This window comes from Echiichthys vipera (genome assembly GCF_963691815.1).
Source record: "Echiichthys vipera genome assembly, chromosome: 5".
Lineage (NCBI taxonomy): Eukaryota > Metazoa > Chordata > Actinopteri > Perciformes > Trachinidae > Echiichthys > Echiichthys vipera.
Genome location: NC_139830.1, coordinates 7196914 through 7213944, shown reverse-complemented (window position 1 = coordinate 7213944; position 17031 = coordinate 7196914). Strand labels below are relative to the sequence as shown.

The 17031-nt window shown below is 40.4% G+C and overlaps 1 protein-coding gene across 2 annotated transcripts in view; it reads left to right on the top strand.

The window, feature by feature from the left end:
* Positions 1 to 17031, top strand: part of lsamp (limbic system associated membrane protein) — a 193609-nt gene that overhangs the window by 158862 nt on the left and 17716 nt on the right. The gene's annotated exons all lie outside the window — the stretch shown is intronic.

Here is a 17031-nt window from a genome sequence, read left to right as displayed (position 1 = left end):
GTCTTACCACTTGGGAGTCTGCCCCTCACAGATAGAAGTTCCTGAATCTTGTCGTCTCTCCAGTTAGACATTTTCTATGCCATCTTTGTGTGAGTCACCCCTCTTCTTCACCGTCTGAGGATTGTTTTCTTCTTGTGTCCCAGTAAGATAGAAACATCATCAACATGCCCATTCACTCGCTGTGAATACACAGAGCAATAAGTGACTCTATTCACACATGAGATCACTCTGAGATTACACGATACTTGCACTAGAGAGCTGACAGGGAAAACTTGTTTGAAGTCCAGTCCTAATGATTCGGGCATTTGCATCCTAGATAGGCGTTAATATCTAGATAAGTTGATGTTTACAGTGCTTGTGTGAAAAGAGCTAATGGGTGGCAACCTGTGGTCTCACTGTTTGACAACTCTCAATTAACCACAGTTGTTTTTCCATCACAAAATGTCAGTCCAAGTCAAGACTTGTCTTTTACTGAGAGGCAGAGTCAATTCTACGTTCTCGTAGAATTGTCTCGTACAAATAAGCATTTACTGTAATTCAGTGCATTTCCTTAAGTTTCTGTGAAGTTTAAACAAATGACTAATGATAATTACACTACTTGTCTCTCTAAGTCGTGCATTGGGTCTACATGCAAACATTAGGTATTGTGAATGTGAGAGACAAAATAGACTGAATATGGCTTAATTAAAGTATGTCTTTTTAATTTTTACATTGTTAATATACAGTTTCTCAAACAAAGGGCTTGAACGATTAGTTGGTATTGGTCATTTATTAATTATTTAGAGTAGTTTTCAGGGAAAAATGCCCAAATTATCTGCTCACAGCTTCTCAAATATGTTTTGGCTTCCTTTGTCTTTTAATATATTACTGTCTACTTTCTGACATTTTATAAATCATATACGTAAACGATAATGAAAACGATCATCAAGTACATCTGAAAGTGTATGTTACCACAGTGTTAACAAGCCTGCAGACTGTTTTCAACATAGAAACATCACTGCAATGCATATACATGAGTCTAACTCCAGCAGCTACCAACTTTATTAAACCCAACAGGTACTGCCATGGTTTTATTATACATCCAATATTACAAAACTCAAAAAGCAATTTATACCAAATGAGAGGCTTAAAAAAGTTTGCTTTAAATCAAACTAACAAAACTCTAGAACTTACTTACTTACTAACCAAACTTATAAACTCACAATAACAACCCAGAGAGTCATCAAACTCTGCAAAACTTCCTTTCCTCAAGGGTTCGTGAGTAAAAACCTAAAGTAATCCCATACAGCTATATAGCCTGGGTGACAAATGATGACTCCAATGCAGGAGTTAAATGTTTTCAGCCAACTGTCTAAATTGGTATTCCATCGAAGGATTTGTTTATGAGATAGTTAATAGCAGGATTTATCAGGGTGTCCACATTGATTATAGCTGTCATCTGTTTCTACGGAGCAATCCAAACTCAAAACTGCTTCTTCTCAGCTCTGTGGAATGTTATTTGTCTTCTATTGTTGCCTCCACCGCTCAGTTATCACGAGGCTAATTAGATTATAACTGACGTGTTAGATTTCTCAATGTTAAAATGGCAAGCTGGATGAATTGAGAGAGATAAACAGAAAGAGAATTTTCAGTGCTGGGGATATGTGTATGTAAGCATAATTAGACACTGTCAAAGATGCTGTTAGTGTCATTGAGACAAGAGGTCAGGCAGGCTTGCGCACCACTGAGCTACATTTGTAATTAAGGGATTGTGGGACTGAAGTGAATGACATTATCCAAGGTTTTCGCAATACATTGCTTGAGCAGGTCTGATGCAGGGATTTTTGGACCTGCTGTGTCGAGGCTGCAGAGAGCCATCAGATGAAATGTAGAATAATGTGGTTTGGTAAATATTACAACCCTTTGAGCGGGATAAAATATGACAATGAGGTAAGAGACACGAGTAAGGACGTGGACTTCTTTGAACAGAGCAAACAAGGTGCTCATTAAAGTGTAACATGCACCAGTTCAGCCAATGGGTTTTATTTGTTTTTTGGCTTACATTTCCAAACCCGATAACAGGCAGGATCCAGGCAGCCGACCACGTCATCAGGGCTGAGCCAGCTCCACTGGTCCATCTGGGGCCACATGAGCAGGCTTCAGACGGCCCACTGAAGCCTGCTCCTTATGCCCTCCCATGTCCACCTCAAAGTTCATACTGCGCTCCACAGCCCAGATGTGAACTGCGGGCCCCTGTCTGAAGTTAGGTCCAATGGTGTACCGTCATATTTTGTCATATCATCATACAATACAAACGCTTCCCCATTCAAGTGATGGAGAAAGCATGTCCAAACTTTTTGACTGGCACTGTAATATGTAACTTGTCATATGATATCATACAAACCAGTTGATGCAAATACTATTACTATTCCCTAATACTATTAGCTCCATTCATTTAGTCATGGAAACCAGGACAAAGGAACAAAAACTCATCCATCATGTCTCTGGCTGTAAATAGGATCCTTTGACCACAGTCATCGAAGGCAGCAAGGGAGTGTTTGAAGATGTGAGGCAGATACAGTGTATAACATTGTCCGTAGATGCCACATGTCATCTGTTTTACTTATGTTAGACAGTGGGCAATGCTTTAGGCAGCATGATCTCTTGTAGTTTCTTGTACTTTTTTTTAATCAAAAACACTTTTTGTTCAGCTTCTGCGCGGGCACTGCTGTGAATATTGACTGTGTAGCTCATTGCTCCGAATTTTGAGGCGAATGATCAATACAGCATGTCGGGACGAGGAGAGCAGGAGTGAAGGGATCTTCAGCAGGATGGGAAGAAGGAAAATAGATGAAAAAGAAGAGTGGGGAAAAAAAAAGATGTAAACATGAATATGCATATGTGGTACATGTTTGCAAAGCCTCCAGTATCAGAGATCTATAAGCGTGTTGGTGTTGAGCTCTTGAGCTGGCTGACTCCCAGCTGGAGTCCCCGGCTGATTTTTTGTTAACTCCCCCAGAATAGTTGCTAAATGTGGTAGACTCTAGCTCCTAGTTGGTGGGAAGCCAGGAGAATGGCAGCACCCCGTTGTGCATGATGAGGGGGGAAATGGAGCCGCTGGTCAAGAAAGGAATAATTCACCGCATGCTTCCCAGACCACCAAAATAGCGTTCAGACAAGTATAAAAAAATACATGCCCTCTAGCTGCCTATGGTATTCCATGACACAGCTGGAAAGAGGAGGGACTGGTGCTACCCTCAGGGAAAGAGGGATGGAGAGAGGAAAAGAAAGAAGTTAAAAGACAAGGGAGATGTGCAGGAGACCGAGAGCGAAAGGGCAGAACAGTGTTTTAGTATGCAAATGGCCAGTTTCATTGGATGTTCAATCATTCTTATCATTAGTTATAGTAACTCCAGTAGTTAATTAATGTTCAATTATGCATTCGAGATCCTCTCACCTCTCTGGTGTAATTGAGTTTGTCAGTCATTTAGCACTGCAGGTAGGGCGACACAGTGAACCTCAGATCCACTCAAGCAAAGAAACACATCTGGACGTCTGGAGGAGCTTGCAGTGAAAGTAGTGAGACGCTGGTGATTTAAATTCTTAAAGCGCCTTGATGTTTTTACGATGCTACACACTGGCAGCTGAACGGACAAATGACTGCAAAGTGTCCTGTAACCAAGATATCAATGCTTTAACTTCCTCAACACTAATTACCTGTCCATCAGCAGCCATGTTTATTGTCACAGTGTCCTTGAGCAACACGCTGACCCCTTAAGGTCTTCTGGATAATAGCATCAGTTAACTGTAAATAGTAGGCTATGAATCTACCACAACAGTTTCATTGCAACAAAGACATCTGTCCAAATGAATTGATTTGGACCGCGGCCCATGCTCCTTCACTATATGATCCAACTCAATATTGAAGTCATAACCCTTTTATAACAGTACTTGGCAGGAAAGACTGTCAGACATTTGATGCTGAGTGCCCTTGACATCCCTCCTACACCAGCTTCGGCTTTGTGTCGGCCATGCTCCAAGACCGGGTTCAGTAAAAAATCTCGCCAGGACCGTCACCTTGTTTGGAAAGCTCTCTTCCCCATTCCTCTCTGCGATTCTTTGTCTATCCATCTTCTGCTGTCACTCTCTGTCTTCCTCTCCCTCATTTTCACTTTCATTGTCTCCTCTTTCCATCATCCTCCCATCTCTTACTTCGGCAGAGTATGACAGTCACTTCAATTGTCCTTTCTGCACCTCATCTCACTGTCTGGGGAGAGGCATGGAGCTAGAGAGCACAACACAACACGCACATGTACGCGCACATATCTCTGACTCTTAGGAGGGAGTGGAGCAAGCGAGAGTGCAGATACATAGGAGCCTCAGTAGTGTAACTCCTGTGCAGTAAGAGCGGGTGAGAAGATTAGGCAGGGGACACACACACATACACATTCGCACACATCACTTTGTGCTTTGCTTGTCTGTGACAGAGAGTAGCTGACAAGCCTGGTGATTGTGGGATTGACATCTAAGGTGGTGACAGATTCTTGTCAGAGCAACCCAGGTCAACCTTCCTGCTCCATGTCTCCAGCTGTGTGTGTGTGTGTGTGTGTGTGTGTGTGTGTGTGTGTGTGTGTGTGTGTGTGTGTGTGTGTGTGTGTGTGTGTGTGTGTGTGTGTGTGTGTGTGTGTGTGTGTGTGTGTGTGTGTGTGTGTGTGTGTGTGTGTGTGTGTGTGTGTGTGTGTGTGTGTGTACACAGTCACTTGAATACCAGCCCTTTGGAAAGCCAGAGAAGACAGCTACTCATCCGTCTCTCAGCAGGCCTCAGATCTGCTGACTGCCACTGTTCTCTTGTTTGTTTACAATCAGCATCATCAGCAGCTGGTCTGAAATCAGTCTACTGTCACACTGTGCACAGAACATCATGGGCACAGCTTGCCCTGTGTCAACCCATCCTCATTAGATGTAGTCACTGCTGTGCTGGCTGAACACTGTAGCTCACACTTGTTTAAAGTCACAACTGTACAGAAAGTCAGCACTTTCTTTCCCCCTGTCCATAAGCACTTTTTTTTCCCAGAGCCTCAAGTCACAGAGACCTTCAGGGCAGAAGCTCGAAGGAGAAGTGATTTAAAGGTTTCTGGTTTGAGTCCATGCACAAGGCAAGGAGAAAGGAGCAGGGGAGTTGAAGGGAGACACGTGGTCTTCTCTCTATTTTAACTTCTCTTCACATGCCCTTGTGCAAGGCCTTCTTAGTTGATAGTGGTGAAATCATGTGGTCATACTGGACAGCTCTCAAGTACAGACAGGTGACAGGAAAAACCCATAGAAATGAGTGGAGAGATGTAACAAAGGCTTCCACACATGGTGAATACCATGCTATACTCTCACCCGAACTCAGCCTGAGTGATCACCAATGGGAGAGTATTTGATAGGGAATGGTGCCTATGCCTCCATCTTACTAATGCTTCATTCACAGAATAAGAGCTTTTGTATCATACACTGTTGCCCAAAAAGATAAAATTTTGAGTGGTCTGCACTGTCGCCTCACAACAAGAGGGTTCCTGGTTCGAATCCCGGCTGGGGCCTTTCTGTGTGAAGATTGCATGTTCTCCCCGTGTCTGTGTGGGTTTTCCCCGGGTTCTCCGGTTTCCTCCCACAGTCCAAAGACATTCATGTGTTAGGTTAATTGATGACTCTAAAACTGCCCGTAGGTGTGAATGGTTGTCTGTCTCTGTTCGTCTCTATGTGCCCTGCGATAGACTGGCATCCTGTCCAGTTTGTACCCCGCCTCACGCCCGATGTCAGCTGGGATCGGCTCCAGCTCCCCCGCAACCCCGACAGGGACAAGCAGTTGAAGATGAATGAATGAATTAATAAAGTTTTGAGAATGTATACACTTTATTTATCAAGAATAAATCAAATTTTCACAATTATTTCATTAGAAGAGGTAAAACATATTTTATTCTAACTTTATGGATGACAGTGTATGATGATGATGTGTTATAGTGTACACATCAGCCTTCAGATTCAGGTACAAGGCTTGTTGTAAAAACATGGTTTGAGTCTGTATAGTGATAACTACTGTTCACAACATTGACACTGTAGCCTGTAGGTGTTAAAAGGTAATATCCCCTAGCCAAGCCTATACATAACACAGAAAAAGAGACTGAAACTTGCAAATAGAAAGAAATTAACATTGTTGCTAATTGCCATTAAAGTTAGCTTAAAACACTGTTGGCTTTTCCTTTAATTTCCGTTAACTCTAATTCCCTAATTAGGACATTGTGTTAATAGGTATCTGTCTTACTTATGTTGTACAAAAGAGTATCTAAGAATAAATGTCATTTAGGAGGCAGTGTTCTGAGAATGAAAAGTCACAATATTGCAAGAACATTTTTGTAAAAAGACAAATGTGTCATATTTCCAATAAAATATGTTTATTAAATTACAACTTATACCTTTTATCAAGTCTTAATATGACAAGAAAATATTTTTATTTATCCTATAATATTCTAATACAACATTGCCGGTATATAAGTAAGCAACCAAACTCCTGCACACTTCTAGCACTAGGTCTAGCACTGAACACATAAATGTATTTTTTGCCATTAGACAGACAGAGTGCATGGGAATTTGTTGGAAACTTCTGACCTACGTGTCCCTCTCCTACGCACCTGTCCCCTGAAATATATGTGTATTCTTCTTTCTATAGGTAAGCAAGAAACGTTTTGTCTTAATATTACTGTCTTAAACTATGACCTAACTGTCATACCATTCTTTATAAACTAATGACTTTATTCTTGCAGTATTATGAGTGTCTGCTGAGAGTAAGATTCACTTTATTGTCACAGCATTGCAACTAATTTTTTCAATATATTTCAGCATCTTTCACATTCAATTACATTTAATTCAAGTCAATTTCAAAAATCATAACAAAAGTTATCTCAGGACACTTTACAGACTAGGTGTAGATCACACTCTATGACTTATTTATGATTTACGGAGTACGGTGGCAACGAAAACCTTCCCTATTACAGGCAGGAACATCAGACAGACCCAGCTCTATGGAGGACGGACATCTGTCTGCACCGGTTGGGGAGGAAGAAAAGGAGAGAGAAAAGACGGGCAGATGGAAAGAGAGAGACAAAGACAGACACAAAGACAGAGACAGACACACTTCCAGTAACTATAATAACATCTATAGTAAAGTGAATATGACTTATATGTATGGCGGTTAATACAGCAAAATAGTAGACACAAGCACAGCTAAGGGTATAGATTATAATAGTAGCAGGAAGTGTCATGCAGGACCATGGCAGCAGGCACCACCACGTCATCAGAGACCTGCGAGACGACACATGTTCTCATAATTAATGCTTTCCAAGAGTGTCCCAAATATCTCATAATAAGGGGACTGAACTGGTAAATCTTAGTAACAATAAGATATTGTAAAACAGTTCCACGTGTCTTCTGTCAGTTACAGTATATGTACAGTATAATGGAGATATCTTTTTGCAGGAGACAATTGATTTACAGCCAACTATGCATGAGCTGCTATGTTCAGTAACTAAATAAAATTGATAGAGTCATGGAGTGATGAGTGCATGTGACAAGGGCAGAGCCTACACAACTATTCAATTACATGCGCACATACACTGACGCACATCATTGTACTTTTATCTGGATGTGCATGGTTGCGACATTTATCCCCAAAGTCAAACCTCGAGCCTTTCGTGCAGAGATGCAGTGTAGTTATGAGTTTATCTCGTCGGTGTCTGACATGAACTTTACGGGAGTGTATAATGCCATTATGTCGTGTGTGTACATCGTCTTTGCATGCACACACAGGAGAGTAAGACACAATTCTGGACCTGTACAGCGGAATTGTCCCCAGAGCATGTGTTGGTATGTCCATGACAGAGAAAAGAAAGAAGGGTACGCAGTGAAACTCTATGCTTGACCTTGCTATCCATGCTTAACACAAAGCCTCTTCTCCTGTGGCAAACACAAGCCCATTGTATTTGTCCAGACCATAATGAGAAGTCTTCCCACAACAATGGGCTAGATCCATTTATCAGACAAGTGTAAGAGAAAGCAGACAACCAAACTACACTTCATGGGAATTCAATCACTAAACCCCATTCTGTTTTATCAACAATGAATCGCCTTTCAAAGTGTCAGACTTGAATAGGACAAACAACGGTATACAACACCATACAATGTGCGGCCACACCGAGAAAAACCACACCGAAGCTATCTCAAAAACAACAAAGGCTATGTGGAGTTGAAGAAGAAAAAGAAGAAGAAGAAGAAGAAGAAGGGTAGAGTGGGAAATGAGATAGAGAGAGGAATGACAGCATTGAGAAAAACAGACAGCTGCATCGCGCCGCTGTGCGTATCATTTGTTCGGCTCAAGAAGCGGCAAATAAACAGCCGTCTTGTTTTTGGCACCAACACCTGTGTTATTTCTGCACCACCGGCAACACTGGCAGAAAACGGCTTGTGAGTAGAAGTGGAAGGTCTCCTTTTGTCCTCAGACTGCTGCGAAGATATCATTCATGTAGGATTTCCTCTCAGATATACAGAATTTCTGCCAAAGTTTAATATGATGTTAGAATTCAGGCAATATAACAAAGCCCTTTTACAAGGGAAGTTTCATTGTTGTGCAGTTATATTTATTATTTCAATTCAAAAGCCTGACCCGGTGATATCAAACACTTTTGAAGTCTAAGTGCAATATCCCTTTAAGAAGAAGAATACCTTTATTAGTCCCACAACAGGGAAATTCGATTTTTTTTTCACTCTATTATTATTTTTCATGTTACACACACACAGGCTCGAAATACACACACATGCACAAACCTCTATACATGCAAGTAATAGAGATATGTGAGAGCGAGGGGGCTGCCAGTTAACAACGCCCCGAGCAGTTGGAGGTTCGGTGCCTTGCTCAACAGCACCCCAGCAGTGCCCAGGAGATGAACTGGCACCTCTCCATCCACCAGTCCACGCTCCATTCATGGTCCACAAAGGGACTCAAACCGGCGACCCTCCGGTTCCCAGCCAAGTCACCTATGGACTGAGCTACTGCCGCCCCGATAGTGGTATTGAGCCCTGTAGATAGACATTTACATTGCAACCGCATGTTTGGTTTCGGCAACACACTGTCAATAGTGATAAAAGAGCTTATGATTCATTGAGTTTACTGAGCTCAGTCACATTTCCATTATCTCTACCGGGAGGAATGTGACGATGGGGATCGTTACTCTGTAATCATGTGTTGACCAATCATTTAAATCACACCAAGTCCTGACAGGAAGATAGCTGCCATGTGGCTGTGTTAGATAAAGCCAGAACCAACTGTCCAAGCACAAATACACACATGCTCACACACGGAGCTGAAGGTCCAGAGGGGTGTGGCAGGTGTGTGCACTTATACACACACCTGTGCACATACTGTCATACTCATGTAGTCAAAAGAAAATAAATGTTGCAGGGTCTTTAATGCTACTCGACTCTGAAGTTCCTCAAATCAGCTGCTTAACATAAATTAGCATTTGCAAAATAAATGTAATGTTTTGCACTGTGGTAAAGTGATGCTGATGAATGATGCATGAGGATATGCAAATGAGCGCCATCCAGTTGCCAGCTGAAGTTGCTGGTTTGTGAATAGCATCCCTCACCCCTCTGCCTTCTCTGTCGCTATCTTTCTCTCCTCTCTAGACCTGTGTTCCTTGGGGGGGGGGGGGTATGTGCATGCATGAACCTACATGGGGTGCTCCCATTCCACTGTCCCTCACTCCTAAGATGCATTTTTAATTGACATGGAAAACTTGTAGTTATTCACACAAACGTAAAATTGCCAGTGTAATGCAAATCAGTATCCAGCAGGCATTTGTGGAAGTGTACTTCTTCCAGTCCCCTCAACTCTTCCCAACTCGCTTACAAAAGCCTGCTGTTGCATATCCCAAAGACTGCAGGGCTTTCAAACGGTATAATGTTTTGAAAAAGACTACAATTATATGCACTTTTCTCTTCTTTTTCACTTTTTTTTGTAGCATGGCTAGTACCAGGCTGCTTGGAAAATTAGTGTCCAATAAGAGGTGAAAGATGGCTTTACATAGCAGTTTTACTTGAGAGAAAATGATAAACAACATAACTGATGTGCTGTCACTGCTCAGCTACAGTATAAGCATATGGTATAAAAATCTTGATCTCACTCCCAACTCGTCAGATACGGCAGCTTGGTCAGGCGCCCTCAAAGTCAAGGTACCCTTTACAGTATTGTGTGGGTATTGAGTTTTGCCAAGTGACAGGGCAGTGTAGGCTTTCTTAACTTTACCAAGTTCATTCACTGGATCATTTTAACTTCGGGATCATGGATACACATTGATTTTCCTTTTTCTACACAATGTAGTTTTTACACTTTGGCCGTGCTTGAATGCAGCGCAGTGAGATGTCATACTATAAAGAGCTGAAAAGTCATCATATAGGGTGAAAGTCTGTGTCTAATATGATGATTTGAGATGTGAGAATGTGTTATACTACATGGATTTTTGCAGGATGGGTTTGCAGTTGTCTCGGATAATGATGGAATAGCTTCACTCTCAAATTAAATATGCAGTCCTTAAAATGGAATACCTCTTGAAAAAAATATCACAAGCACAAAATTGGATGAAATGATGACACTAAGCATTTCCATTGCATAATGATAGCTGCATCCCAATAATGACACACAGTGGAGCATTACTGTTTTATGGAGATATATGCTTATGGTTTTTGACAAGGGCATGCTTTATCTGCCAAAATTCCAAAATTCAATGGTCCAAAACATCTTTGACCACAAGATTCAATTCCACTCAATGCTATTCTCTCAGGCCATGCATTTTTCCACATATTCCTGCTATGTTCCTCATTGTGAATTCTATTGTTAGAGTAGCTCAAGGCTACTGACACTTGAATGCCCCACACTCCAAGTATACCAGAAGAAAAGTCTGAGAAAAACATTTGCAGCATGGAAGTATAATCAAAATACGTACAACAAATGTCCTACTGCTGTTTGGCAGGGATCTGCCTCCACAGATTTACAGGTTCATGATGCAGCACACGTGTGTTATAGGTAGGGTTGCCAACTCCCTGAAAAAAAAATAAGGGACACCTTATTGGCAGGGCCGGCCTACATTTTTCCTGGTGTGGATAATCTTTTTAGCCCTTTTTTGAATTAGATGCATATTTAAGTGATATAAACACATAATAAATATAATACTAATAATTATCAGCTTTTTTTAATACAAAATAACAAAAATTAACAGTATAAAATAAATATTTTTCCTGTTTAACTTGAAACTGTATAAATTAATATAAAACAACACAAAGCAGAACATAGTTCACAATTAATGCAACAAGAAAAGGGCAAATGTAAAGTCTGAGTAAAACAACATCAAAAAACACTTGTGCCTCAAAGGCCATGACTGTAGCCTACAGTTGTAGTCAGTCTGTTTGTTTTTTTCCGTCTGTACTTCTTCTGAACTCTTGCTGCAGCCACAAGCTGTTTGTTTTTCAGAGCCACAGAGTAAAACTCTGAGCAAGACATTTCATAATTTACAGTGAAAATGAACTCTCCTTTAATTAATTATTATTAATAATTGTATTATCTATGTATTAGTTTGATGTATTTTTTATCTACTTAATGTACTCATCTAGCAATTGTACTTTCTTATTACACAGAAAATAAAATTGTTATATATTTTTTCCATACAATTCAGACATTCATTGTACTTTCCTATATTAACCTTAACCAGAGTGTTAAAATCATTCTTAACATACCATACCTGCCTCTGGTGTTGCCCTTTGGACAATAAATTGGTCTCGGGTTCCCCTAGTTTTGGTGTCCATTATGTTTGTTGTGTGCCCACTGCCCACCACTGGAAGCCTGTCACTTTAGGTCTGTTAGTCCACCATGGGCTATGGAAAAAGTCTGCACACAGCGCAGTGCGCTTCACAGATGTTATCGTGCACTTTTTCCACCCATGTTTTTCCTTCTAACCATTCCTCTGTATTTTTGCATTCTTTTCTGTTTTTTTCCTCGGAGGAGTAGTTGCATTGCTGCTAGAAGATGTACCGCCCGAGACCTGTAAAGTACTGTCTGCGTCACTGTCATCCATGCTGCTTTGTTGTCTTCCGTTATCTTCTTTGCAAGCAACAGTACCTTGACCAATGAAATGAGCGGGTTTCTGGTTCATCATACTCATACTACTACAGCTCATTGGAGGCTGAGAATAAGTTTACCCTACATTTTCTTATAAGGCGCCATTTATTCATTCAATCTATTGACATTTTACACACTATTTTTGATTCTCACGGTAATACGGGACAAAGTGCGTCCCTTTTCAGCTCAATACGGGATGCGAACTTTTGTTTCTGAATACGGGACGATGCCGTTTTTCAAGGGACAGTTGGCAACCCTAGTTATAGGTGTTGGCTGTTGCCAGAACTGCCAATTTCATAGACAAAAAATATCTATCTATCTATCTATCTATCTATCTATCTATCTATCTATCTATCTATCTATCTATCTATCTATCTATCTATCTATCTATCTATCTATCTATCTATCTATCTATCTATCTATCTATCTATCTATCTATCTATCTATCTATCATCACATTTGTTGTGGATACATTTACTCATAAAGGTGCATTCAGACCGGATGCTATGGTTGCGATGTATGTGACAAGATTACATACAAAGTCAATGTACATTCAATTTAATCTCGTTGCACACAATGCGAAACACGTAATGTCATGTCCATTGCCTCACCGCAACAGCAGTATAGGGTATAGCTGCACTCCCCAAGACTGCTATTTCAGGAGCCTAGTTGTTTTGTCACAGCGCCACCCACCATCGAGCAACCGGTTGCTAGCTAGCTGCAGCTTGGAGGGCAGAGGCAAGGCTGAGATGGCTAGCTACAGCAGCTCACGGAAGCTCGGCCGGACGAGCTAGCTAGCAAACTGGGGTACCTCCAGGGGTATGTGAAGTAATGACGGCGCTACGTGAAAATATTTTTTTTGTAAACTATCTTGAGGGTGTTCCGGTAGCTCAACTGATTATGCGTCCATTTTCCTTGTCATGAAATTTGACATAGATATCCACAGTAACCAGAGGATGAATCGTCTAATAACCTCTAATTATCTGATAATGTTGGCGATTCCCCTGACTTTTCATCTAGCACCATTATCAGGTCAAAGTTTGAATAAGCCCAAAACTATAAGTTTATTGCGAAATGCATTCAAAATTATAAACATTAAACTTTCTGTTTAGTGCTTATTAGGAAATCTGAGCATGCTAGCATGCTGAATTAAGATGGCAAGCTGTATGCCTGTTAAATAAAAGTATGTTAGCAATGCATGCTGATAAATATCTGTAAACATTTTTTTTTTTTAATGACAGATACCCCCTCTTGTTCTTCACTTACTTAATCTACTCTTTTCCTCTCTGTCGCCTACTCTTCCTCCTGTATCCAGATTAGCATAGAAATGTGATGATATAATAAACTGTAATGCCAGGATTCATGAGGCTTTTCCAATGTGCACATTTGGAATCAGTCACCCCTTTCAGTGCCCCCTGGAAACCGTAAAGGAAATGTGTCTTCATCCCGGTTCATGCATGCATAAGTCACACTCACCATAGAGACATTACGCCTCCACACACAGGCGTGGGTACACTTGCGTAGACAGCCCACATTTACTGTACGCACACACTAATCAAATTCCCTCTAGACAAGATTAACCAATCTATCTTCATTACGCTTCATTAAACAGATAACGCGAAGCACACACTTCATGTGCAAGAAGCTGTGTTCTCCTGTGGGCATGGACAAAGATGCATGAAATGTTGTATTGTAATTAATTGTTTCTTCAGACAATACATCACGTTCCATTCATCTTTCATGATTGAGTTGCTCTCTGTACACACCAGGTGAGATTACCGACAGTTAATTGCTGCACTTAAAAGAAAATAGTTGAACAGCTTCCTCTCATCTCTAATTTGAATTATTTTCTCTCGTCTTTGATCTTTGCAGTCACCTGTTTCTCTCTCTATCTATATGTATTCAGCACCAAACCAAAGCAGTGAAGAAGAGATTGAGCTTCAATAGAATTTCCATGGCAACAGATTTTCAATCATACCTCTCCAATCATGTTACTCTGGCAGTTCATCCAGGGAGAGCTGAATATCTGGTTTAGACTTTGATCATGATCCCACTTATCTTTCAATCAATGTGCAATAATATTGTATGAGCTGACCTCCATATCCATCATGCACTTGATATGGATCATTTTGTTAGTCTTTTTCAAACACCGATGCTAGACTGATTCCTTTTTTGGGGGGATATATGGAGTTTGAACTTAAGGCATGTGTAAAAGTCAATTTTGTTAGTTTTAGTGAGATTTTTGGCATCATGTGTGTTCACCAAAGCAGAACAGCTGTTTTTCGACTAATCGACCATAAGGTCCCTGATATTGCCGGTTCATTTCCCAGGTTGCAACATTACAGTCTCACTGAGTCTGCAGTCCCTCGCTTGTAACATGAGCATGAACTTGCTGACAATCGAGACTAATGATATTTACTGTTGTTACAAATAGTAGACAAATAACCAAGCCCAGTTGCTTTTGACTGAAATTGCTTTTAGGGATAACAATGACCTGGACAATTGAGAACATTCACAGGCTTGTTACAAATAGTGAATTTTCCGGTCACCGCAATTTTATTTATCTAGCCCGATATCACAAATCATAAATTTGCCTCAGGGGGATTTGCAATATGTTCAGCAACAGGCTCTATCCTTCCTGGCCCTCACTTTGGTTAAAATAAAAACTCCCCTTTACTGGGAGAAAAAATGGAAGAAACCTCAGGATCAGCAACTGATGACGGATCCCTATCCCAGGACGGACAGACACGCAGTAGATTGCACGTGTACAGAATAGATCAACATAATACAATTACAATATAGACCAATCCATATGACAAAAGTGTAAATAGTATGTGAACATATATGTTCAAGACAGATTTGGTAGGATGTCAAGCAGCTCCCATTTGTTGCCAAACAGCTAGAGCCTGAGTCACACGACCTTCACTCCTCAATGTTACCTGGAAAGAGGACAGGCCACACAAACACACATGAAGCAAAACTGATGCAAACCATTCACACAGAATATAACAATGACAGAGAGAGGGAGAGACAAAAGGAGAGGCTGAATATCCTCGAGGTCCCCAGAGAATTCCTCTGTGCAATTTATTTTCACCGACCAAGATTCCATCATTCCTTATTTTCGGAGATTAAGGGAAGAATCACTCGATGTTATTGAAGTTATTACATTTGCTTGGTCCTAGGAGACTCCCTCCCTCATTCAGGGTAGATAATTATATCTTTTTGAGATTTTCAGTGTTGGCATACTGAATACAACCAGATGATTCCTTCTTAAGTTTGTGCAATGCCCAGTAATTTCATTTGAAATCAGGTTGAAATGTCTGTAGAAGGGATGTTCAAGTCATATGAACAACCTGTACACCTTAGTATTGTTTGCAAACATATGCAGCATTAATTACCACCCCTCTTTTGAATTAATCGCAATGTCACACATCCAACCAACAAATGAATTGTCATATTACAAGTAATCATATCTCAGGTTCTTCACACCATTGCTATATTTAGATGTTTTCAAAAGATGATAGCAGCACATCCAAGAGTTCACCGTTTCCCCCTCCTGTCCCACCAATAGATCTTTAATAAGACATAGCAGATTTTTCCTAATGAGACGCTGAGATGCTGTGTTCTTTACATGGATAATTAGCTGGATTGCTCATTAAACAATTAGTCAGATATCTGGCTGGTAGTCTCTGTGGTTTTTTTTCAACTCAGTTCAGATGTTTCCCCTGACATTTGCAGATATTATTCCTCTGTTATTTAGAAGCTTTCATACAAACAGCTAATAAAAAGTCAGCTTAACAAGTTGTTAAATATTAAATGCTTTTAGTTTAAGAGTCACTCGAAGTCATTCAGGCTGAGTGTCCCGACTGTGAATGTGAATAAACTCTTTTGTGGAATATGAGTGTGGATGTGTGATGTTGTTCAAATTACTGCTTATTTATTTAACACTTTTCAAAAGCAAGTCTCAATGGACTTAAAGGGGCCAGTATGCTTTAAGCAAAAAGGTTACAGCAGAAGGCAGACAATAAATACTAGGTGCTGGACAGAAGATTCTGTAAAACAACTAACGAAATAGAATTTGCACACTAGATAATGTTCCCATGAACATATAATTAATTACAAAAAGTGGCATTTGGAGTGTCAAGCTCTACTTACTTGTTGAATGGTCGAACAGTATCTGGTGGCCATGCCAAGCTGATGTGGATGGCAAAATCACAGCAGTAGATTCTTATTTGTCAATTTAAGTATAAACAATAAAGTTAAAATGAAATGTAGTAGTAGCATAAAACAGACGATAAAACATGAAACATGCAAAATGTATAGATACTACACCTGCTTCCAGTAAAATGAAATTGCAGTACGTTCAAACAAAGTGCATACATGTACACAGTGTAGGGATTGAAATTTAAAATATGTGACTTACTTTCATTGTAGGTAGATGTTTTTTTAACCCCTGGATAAAGAAAAGCCAGCTGTTTCCCCCTATTTCCAGCCCTTATGATTGGATAAGCTAACTGGCTGCTTGCTGTAGCTTAACTACTGGAAAGATATGAGAGTGGTGTCAATCTTCTCGTCTTTACACTCAACAAGAAAACGATTAAGCGTCTTTTTCCAAATGTTCAATTATCCCTTTAAAAGTTTAAAAGTTCTTTACCTGCATTTTGGTTGTTGTTCAGTATAACTATCCAACGGAAATCTTTTTGTTTGTCAGTTCATCTTCCATTTAAACTGATGGCCAGGAGATTGCAAGTCTATCTGCAGGTGCACAGTCTACTACACGACACAGCATTGGGCACCAAAACCATGTGGTTAGGTTAAAAAAAACTACTTGGTTAGGGTAAGAAAAA